Source organism: Sinocyclocheilus rhinocerous, unplaced genomic scaffold (genome assembly GCF_001515625.1).
Source record: "Sinocyclocheilus rhinocerous isolate Xijiao unplaced genomic scaffold, SAMN03320098_v1.1 scaffold153, whole genome shotgun sequence".
In the NCBI taxonomy this organism is placed as follows: Eukaryota; Metazoa; Chordata; class Actinopteri; order Cypriniformes; family Cyprinidae; genus Sinocyclocheilus; species Sinocyclocheilus rhinocerous.
In genome coordinates this window covers 1,803,989-1,813,524 of record NW_015660878.1, presented here as the reverse complement: position 1 = coordinate 1,813,524, position 9,536 = coordinate 1,803,989, and the positions used below count along the sequence as shown (strand labels likewise).

At 36.6% G+C, this 9,536-nt stretch overlaps 1 long non-coding RNA gene across 1 annotated transcript; it reads left to right on the top strand.

Annotated features, from left to right (window-relative positions):
- Positions 1 to 1,104: 1,104 nt before the first annotated feature.
- LOC107725556 (uncharacterized) lies at positions 1,105 to 3,686 on the top strand. The gene is made up of 3 exons (XR_001638133.1): positions 1,105 to 1,254; positions 2,512 to 2,545; positions 3,634 to 3,686. It is a non-coding gene; the product is annotated as an uncharacterized LOC107725556 (long non-coding RNA).
- Positions 3,687 to 9,536: the final 5,850 nt, after the last annotated feature.

The following is a 9,536-nucleotide window of genomic DNA, read 5'->3' as shown; positions in this document are numbered from 1 at the left end:
TAGTTACACACACACACACACACACACACACACACACACACACACACATTAGTGTTCGTTTGATGACTCATTGTTTGATTGACCAGACATTGGACGGAGGTCTCGCCATACCAGCGAACGAAAATCTGCCTGACGACACTTTTATTATAGCTTTATTACTTTGTAATAACATATTAATTGCACTTATTTTTAATCAATCAGTTTTCTTTCAAACTAAATGTGGGATTTTGTTTTTTATATAGGTTAAGCAGATGAATCAGATTCCAGAGAGAAATAAATATGTTATTTTACAATTTCTCAGTGTATATACTGTATATTTTACGGTCAAGGAACATGTGGCATGACTAATTTGTGTCTTTGTTTATTTCTACAGGTCCATCTGAGTCAGTCAAAGATGTGTGAGTATTGCCAGAACAGCAAAATATACTGTGCAACCCACAGTTTTCACAAAAAATTGAGGTGACAAATTTTTATGAAATCTCTTGATTTTTTCAAAGGCTCTGACTTCAGAGAGAGAGAATGAAATAAACAGGAGGGAAGATGCTAGTAATGCTTGCAGTGTCCTTCAGTTTTTGGAACTGCTTGTCAATCAATTTCCCTTCTGAGAAAAAAACATAATGGGGATTTGAACACTGCCTGTCATTTTCCAAACAGTTCCTGGAATTATTCTCTCACATCTGAACAACAAGCACCCACACAGCAGGAGAGAGTCTTGCGCGCACATATCTGGGGCTTCACTGCCACTAAAACACACACACACACACACCACAATAACACACTATCACTGATACATCATACATGTTCACAAGTCTCTTTTGAGAACAATGTGATATTTGCAATACTGTTAATACAGTAACAGCTCTGCTAATCAAATTCTCAGAGCTTCTAATCAAGGTTCTCTGTAGGATAATCTCTTCAAAAACTTGATGCATGACCCCTAAAGATTTAATGAATCAAACAATTTGCCAGATATGATGGTCAAAATTTGTTCACTCAAATGTAATCATTCATAATATACCCTGAAGGTGTCACAGTAATATGGATAATAAAGCAACAAACTTTTCTAAGTTTTGTTTTTCGCCTCTTACATCAGCCCATCGGATCATCTCTTGGTTCTGTTCTGGTTCTGGGCCCACAGGCAGGACGATTCGTCTGTGGATGATGAGAAGAGGAGGAATTATGGTGGAGTGTATGTGGGCTTACCTGCAGACCTCAGCAATGTGGCCACCGGACAAACACCCTCCACACACAAAGGTGAGAAACAAGCCCAGCTTTGCATGCACTTCCACAGGTATCTTAAAAAAAGAAAACACCAAATGCATGTCCAGAAGTAAAAAATCAGTGCTTGCAAGGCAGCAAAATGTACATTTTAGGTTTTAGCTAATGAAAGAAAATGTAAATCCCTTTTTTGACAATCAGTGTTAGACAATCAAAACAGAGAACATATGCCTAATGAAGGATAAATAGATGCAAGAAACAAAAGAGTAATTACAATGAAGTGTACAAATAGATGTAAGACAAAACATTACAAAATCACAATCCAGCATGCATTTTTTATGATGACATCATTGTTGTCAGTGTAGTAATAGTCAGAGCATGTTCTGCTGTTCAAATCTCAGTTGAAGTGTTAAATGTATGCCATCTTAAACAGGAACAGTGCTTATCTGTGAACTTACAAAGTGGCATGATGTTCTAAGTCGAAAATAGACCTACTTATGAATTTTGTACCTTTTTCTCTCCTTACCTTGTTAATCCAATGAGACACACATTTTAAAAGAGAAAGTAGGCTAGAGGAAGTGTGAGTGTGAATGCAGTCAGAATGAAGTTTCTTCAGTGTCCTAAGAATCAGCCTCCTCTTCCTGAAACGTATTACTCACACAATGGAAACCAATTTCCTCAATTCACTCTGGTCTCATGTAAAGAATTTACGGAGACATGGAGATTTCTAAAAAATAAAAAAAATCTTAAATTAAAGCAATGAATTATATTTAGGACTGTGGACGTGTGTGTGTGTGTTGGGTGAGTTGTTCCTGGAGGCTCTGGGATGTGTTAATTGGAGAAACATCCCTCCGCAGGGAAAGCGGAAAGTGCTGAGGGCCAAAAAGAGTGCTAACAAAGCTAAAGGTTTGTGTGTGAGGGGAAACACATCATCAGGTAACAAACTAAATTTGATAAAATCATTTTCAGTAATTGAAATAAAACTGAAATAAAATCAAACATAAATTAGATGAAAAACTATTTTTGAAATACTTAAATTAGCCTACTAAAAATAAAACTGAAATAAGAACTAATTAAAGCTATATAGAAATAAAAAGTTAGGAAAAAAAGAAAAGTGAGAAAACAGTGCAACAAAATTACTTAATTACTAAAAATAAAATGAAAAATGAACATAAAAATATAAGCTTTTACAAAATAACAAATATTATAATAGTATATAAATAATAGGCTAAAATAACACTGATGTGTATGTATGTATATATGTATGTAACTAATGCATATTTTCATCAACAGAATAATGATATTCAGAGCTGAAGGCACAGTAAAGGTAAGCCCATCTTTGCTTTCTTACACAATGAAATCATTATTGATCAGTTAGCATTGTGGCTTAAAATTCTTACACATCTGAGTGTTTAATTTTACATCTTTAAAAAAGCAACGCAAACAACATAAATCATATGACAAAACAAAAGCTGCCTACAGCCTACATAGGCAGCTAGCTTCTAAGGGAACCTAACTGTAATAAGTGATGCTAGGCAGCAACTCTGTGTGACATAACTCAACGGATTTTGACATTAGCATGTCGCTAAGCTAACAGCGCAACTCTCTAAAAGGCATGAAAACACATAGCACACACATATTGAGTACAATAGCCCACTTTGAATTATACTGAACTCATTTTAAACAACACTAAATGAAATACAAGTATATTTAGACTTTGTTTTTCTTACTTCGTCCACCATCTTGGATTTTCTTCACTGAACTTACTGCAATGCAATCTGGGTTTTCTTACTCCAAGAAAGATATATGTGATTCTGCCTAAAAAATTGAGTTAAAACAAGGTATTTGACACCCATATGGAACAGATGTTGGGAAAAAGTGCTGGCTAAAAATAAAGGGTTCCGAAAGTAGGGTTTTGCAGCAATGCCATAGAAGAACCATTTTAGGTTCCCCAAAGTGAACAGTTCTTAAAAGAACCACCCCTTTTTCTTAGTGTAAAGAACAATCTAAAGAATGTTTTCCCACTCTACACTCTTAATAATAAAGGTTCTTTATTGGCATCAGTGGTTCCATGAAGAACCTTTAAAATCCGTGGAACCTTCCATTGCACTAAAGTTCTTTATAGTGGAAAAATGTTCTTTAGTTTATTAAAACATTTTTCACTCTAAGAAAAAAAATGGTTCTTTTAAAAACTGATTACTGAACGGTTCTTTGTTTTTGTTTTTATTGCATCGTTACGAAAACCTTCTCTTAGAACCTTTATTTTTATATAGTATATTGTGGACTGCAAAGGTTTCATGGATGTTCAAGGTTCTTCATGGCCACTTACTATCCTTATCAGAGAAATATTTTTTGGATAGATACACAATGTATTTGTGTGTACATTGACTGCTCACTTTCTTATTTAACTCTCAGGACTTTCCAGAGGGAATCTTGGCTGAAAATTGTTGCGTAATAATCTCAACAGGATGCAATTTTCGTCATCGTTGATTGGCCCGTTGGGACTCGCCGGAATCCTCTGAGAGACAATCATCTAATTGATCTTTCTGGAAACTGAACTGTATTTAGTTCTGCTGACAAGGTCAGAGGTCAAAGACAAATCTGAGTTTGTTAGCGTCACAAAGTTCTACCAGCACCTTGCTTCTCAGGACAATGACACACAGTTGTTAATGACAATCACAGAGCAATGAAGATGCTAAAAACATGTCTCTGAGCTCAAACGATGTTGCTCTGTACGTTTATTAAGAGGTTTCACAAGGGTCAAGTGGTTTTCAAGGGGGAAATGGGACTCTTAAGGCACTACTTATGCACTCACGAGTCTGTGTTTTTGTTCTTTCACTCTTTCAACATGATTCACATCCTTTCAGACATTCTCCTCTAGTCTTAAGAAAAAATCCATTTTGTGAGAGTAATGTTTGCAAGATGGCTAAAGAGGTACATGAAGTGCCTTTGAAGGAGCTTGTTGCTGGTCTGTCAGGTGAGTCCTCTTAGTGCTTCTTCAAGCCCTGCACTGTCTTAAAATGAGTGTGTCTGTGCTAGCAGCGCCTGACCTGAGAGAACTCCGAGGACTGTGTAAGTAGGCCAGCGCTCGCACTTTTTAGCATCAGGTCAGCTGGAACTCACGCTCCTGTGACACAGGGGAGAAGAGATGAGGAGAGAAAGACAGAGAGCGCTTGAGCCAGACTGTGTCACAGCGGGTGCTGAATGAGACACCGATTCCTGAGGGATGGCAGGATGTGAGCCGACACTGTGACACGGGTTCTAGCTGAACTCCCATCAACTCACTTTCCTCACTCCTTAAAGAGACCCAGAAAGAAATGCGGTTGTTATGTTGTTCCAAACCTGTATACTTTGTGTGTGTGTGTGTGTGTGTGTGACACAAATGGAAACTGTGTAAGTAGGCCAGCGCTCGCACTTTTTAGCATCAGGTCAGCTGGAACTCACGCTCCTGTGACACAGGGGAGAAGAGATGAGGAGAGAAAGTCAGAGAGCGCTTGAGCCAGACTGTGTCACAGCGGGTGCTGAATGAGACACCGATTCCTGAGGGATGGCAGGATGTGAGCCGACACTGTGACACGGGTTCTAGCTGAACTCCCATCAACTCACTTTCCTCACTCCTTAAAGAGACCCAGAAAGAAATGCGGTTGTTATGTTGTTCCAAACCTGTATACTTTGTGTGTGTGTGTGTGTGTGTGTGTGTGTGTGTGTGTGTGTGTGACACAAATGGAAGAATTTTGAAGAATGCACTGGTCATTTTAAGGACTATAAAAGCATCATTAAAGTAATATAATTATATATTTTAAATTTAAGTTTGGGGTCAATAAGATAAAAAGATAAAATAAGTCTCTTATACTCACCAAGTCTGCATTTATTTGATCAAAAATACAGTAAGTAAATATTATTACAAATTAAAAGAATTTTAAAATGGATTTTATTTTTTTGATGGCAAAGCTGAATTTCCAGCAGCCATTATGTGTCTTCAGTGTCACATGATCCTTTAGAAATCATTCTAATATGCTGATTTGCTGCTCAAGAAACATTTATTATTATTATCAGTGTTGAAAACAGTTGTGCTTAATATTTTTGTGGAAACCATTAACATTTTTTTTTTCAGGATTCTTTGATGTTCAAAGTTAAAAAAACAACAACATTTATTTGAAATAGAAATCTTTAGTATATCTTTACTGTAATTTTGATCAATTTAATGCGTAAATTTATTGTTGAATTAAAGTATTAATTTCTTTCAAAAAATGAAATCTTTCTGACCCTGAATTTTTATATTTATGTACATATACACATATATTGTAAGAGAATAACAAACTCTAAGAGCATATATGAATGTATGAACCTTTTTCCCTATTTTTAGACATAGAAGGGAATCAATTTATTTATTTTTCATAAATATGAAGTACATTTGCACCCGTCCTCTCACACACACTTCTCAAGTGTGTGAAAGCTCTTTCACACATCATAGACGAGAGATTCTAAAAATGAGCGTGTTTCTCAGGTGCAGCTCTCACCAGCAACCTCGCATGTAATGCAGTAGTTTCTTGGAAAATATTTTAGTCCGAACCCTTTTTTCTGCTTCTTGAGTGGCTACAGTGCCACCAGCGACTCTCCTGAGTGACTGTTCAAAGGCAGAATGTCAGGTGTGATTGTTCCAGTGATTTTACTCAGTTGTTTGAATAGACTTTTTAAAGATGGGCTCCCCCCCAAGAAAGGTGTAGCACTATTGCTCTGTTAAAACACTGCTCTTTTTGTTTGAGCATCCCAGCAGCAACACTGGCTCAACAAATGGCGTGAGTTTAGGCAGGACTTGTCATTTGTCTGAACTGGAAAAGGAGGAATGTTACTAAAACCTGAATGAAAACGGTAAATTATTATTATTATTATTATTATTATTATTATATTGTAGTTGCTATTGGAGCTGTTAGTGGCACATAACATCTTTAAATACAAATTTCTCACACAATTTCAAAAACAATCTGGTAATTTAACATTTCCCTTTAGGGGAAAAGGTGTCACAGCTTTTAATGTGTCTTGTAAAGAATTAATTTGAAGAAATTGATTAAAAATGGCATTTCAAATCTCAATTAGTCAATTATGTACTCAGGAATTCTCAGAAAACTGTAATATAGTAAAATACTCATTTAAGGTCATTCAGTGCAGCATAAACATTATTTACATAATACTGTCATCTCAAAAGGTCTTTAATTTCCACATGATTTTAATAAAAGTTAAATTAATGTGATTATGAATTTGTAAGGAGTTGTTGTTCAGTACAAGTCATGTTAAACTGCCATATTTGTCACATTCATCAGCATCGAAGTGACTGGGTTCAGTTTTGCATGCATCTCTATCACCTGTACTTGTTCTGTAATGGTTGTAAGCTCTCATAAGGGACTATTTCATTCTGAACCTGGCACAATGAGCTCTCTTTCTCAAATGTGCTCTATGATCTAACATTAGAAAGGGATTGCGAACAAGCAGTTTCTGGTGCTGCATTTCATTACTGCTGCCAATGTCAGTTTGTTATTTTTATATCAGACCCTTTATGTTGTATTAAAGAGACACTTGCTAATAATACTAGTATAATACTTACAATTATTATTATGTATTGTATTAAATATATTAGTTGTTACGTCAATATTGCAGGGCAAAAATTAAAGGGTACGTATTATTCGTTATTGTATGTGACTACATACATTTTTCAACCCATTATCTTTGTCAGTTTCACATATTCTCTTTTTTTTTTCACCAGAGAGCTGGTTAGCTCTAGTTAGATGTGAGGCCCCCGGGGGGTCTGTCTGAGCTCTGCAGGAGTTCTGTGTCTGCAAGGAGACTCAAGTCTCACTGGTGCTCCTGATGATTCAGTGAAGCTCAGACTTCAGCAGCAGTGGCAGGCATCCTAACCTTTCCTCATGGCTGCGTTTGGCACTTTAAAGGCAACTTTTCCATACATTATCTCTGACATTTCACATAGATTAGTCTTGCATGCTTATATCCCTGTGGGATTAGAAAACTCCCAACAGTGTGACTGGCAGAAATGAAAATATCTCACACAGTCTAACGCGATTAAGGAATTATATAAGGAATTATACGCTTCATCTATGAGTAGTATAGCTTTAATATATTTATCTAAAGTGATATAATCCCAATGGATTTTATGCAATTACGCCTTTATACCATAAGGTGGTGCCATAGTGCCATTTTAAATGATAATGTGTCTCAATTTCTTCATTGACCTTGATTAATATTACATTATGGGCTGCTATGGGCGTTTGTATAAACCTGTCAGGAATAATATTTTATGATAGACAGTTAGCTTTTCAATTATTAAACAGTTGCTTGGTTGTTGAAGGACATACTTTGGGCTTCAGACTCCAATGAGCTGAAAGATTTAAGTGCTTGTTAAGGAATAGCAAACATGTGGAGTATTATATGTCAGATTTGGGCACTAATTGGCCTTTCTCAATGTCCTGAGCACAGGCCCGCAGATGTAATTTTTCCCTGTAACCCACATATAAGTGCACCAGGGGCCCAAGAGACGGTGAGAGCGGTACCGCCCTCAAAATAGACACGGAGATTTAAATTTGGTTTTCAGGTTATGTGCCTCCTGATTAAAATACACTGCTGCAGACATGGATGGAGATAGTGAGGTTCAGCAGGGCTGTTCTGTTTACCCAGTTAAAGCAAGAACTTATTTTAAAATGCATTCAGTAACATTGCACATGTTGTTAAGCTATTACAAAAGATGTTGTGCACTATGTGCTATAAATGGCATTATAATACACATATGTTCAGTAATACCCAAGTATTTACCTAGTTTAGAGTCAATGACACACCAAAATAGTTGTATGCACAGCTTGATACGTCAGTAACAATTATGAAAGGATTCCTCATTTTTAAAATTATATTATTTATAGTTAAGTTTATTACCTTGAAATATTAATCTCATTCTGATGGTACACTGATTTCTAGGCGAATGGCTTCTGTTTATTTCCAACTCTCCGCCGCCAAAGTTTGTTTTTGAAGTACATAATTCAACCGGGTACGAAATTCCGCGAAAAGAGTGGATTGCTTTATGGCAGCTATCCACTGTAATTACCATAGTGATGTATTTACGACAGTGAACTCACTTAAATGTAGGGGGCTCTAAAGTCGCAAAAATAAACAAAACTGCATCAAGTTGCTTTAACTATCCACAATTATATAATCAATTGCATTTAATTATTAGTAGGCCTATTTAGCATCATTCCCCCCCCTGCTGTCTGCAATCTTATCAGGACAGACAAGTCGCAACCCTTCAGTCCAGCACTGCTGATCTATGTCTGTCTGGGAATAAAAAGAGCCTTCCTGTATTTCTGAAAACATGGGTTGCCGAGTTCATTTCGCATTGTTGCTATTCTCAGGAAACCATTCATTATGGGCTATTAAGATGTTCAGAGCTCAAAACGGCCACTCTTGCTAAACACACATGTCCCGTTCGCTGCAGATCTTGATTGACTAGCCTCAAACTCTCATTTTTCGAAAACCTTATTTTCTCCTGAGGAAGCAGAGAGTCGAGTTCAAAAAGCACATGCAACTGTGCGTTCTTTAAACAGACTTATTGCAAATGTGACCCATGACCTTCTTAATTAAGAGGAGAAATTGGGAGAGGAAGAAAGAGAGGATGATACATTTCTATGAATTATCAGTTTTGTACGTTTAAATGCCGAAAATACGTAAGTATTTGTACGTTTAGATGCTGAAAATACGTCAGTGTTGTACGTTTTAGTACCTGTAAAAACGTAAGTAAATGTAAGTTTTATAGAACCACATTTTACGTAAAATACATACGAATTATCATGAGATCACATTGGAATTAATGCAGTTGCATCTGTGGGTTGAATGAGCATTAGTCAGATGAATGTGCAGGGGTTAATGGAGAGTGAAATGTGTGTGATGGATGGTGCCAAAAGTACGGTGACCGAGAAGTGCAGAGCAAATCACAATTCTGAAAACAAAATAACAAATTACAAACGCAAATGCAAGTCTAAAAAACAAAATAACAATTCAGAAAGCACAACAACAATTCAGAAAACATTATAACAAGTCAGAAAACACAATGACAAATTCGAAAACAAAATAAGTCAGAAAACACAACGACAAATCAGACAAACCGGAAGAGGTAGGTACAGTTTGAGACAGCGCCATTGGTTTGGGATTACTCACCGCTGACTGGACAAGACATCTGTCAATCAACGTATACAGGGAAGAACCAGCCGAAGAACAGCAGAGTCGTGGTAGAAAGTTCGGAGATGGTATTAAAGTAGCTC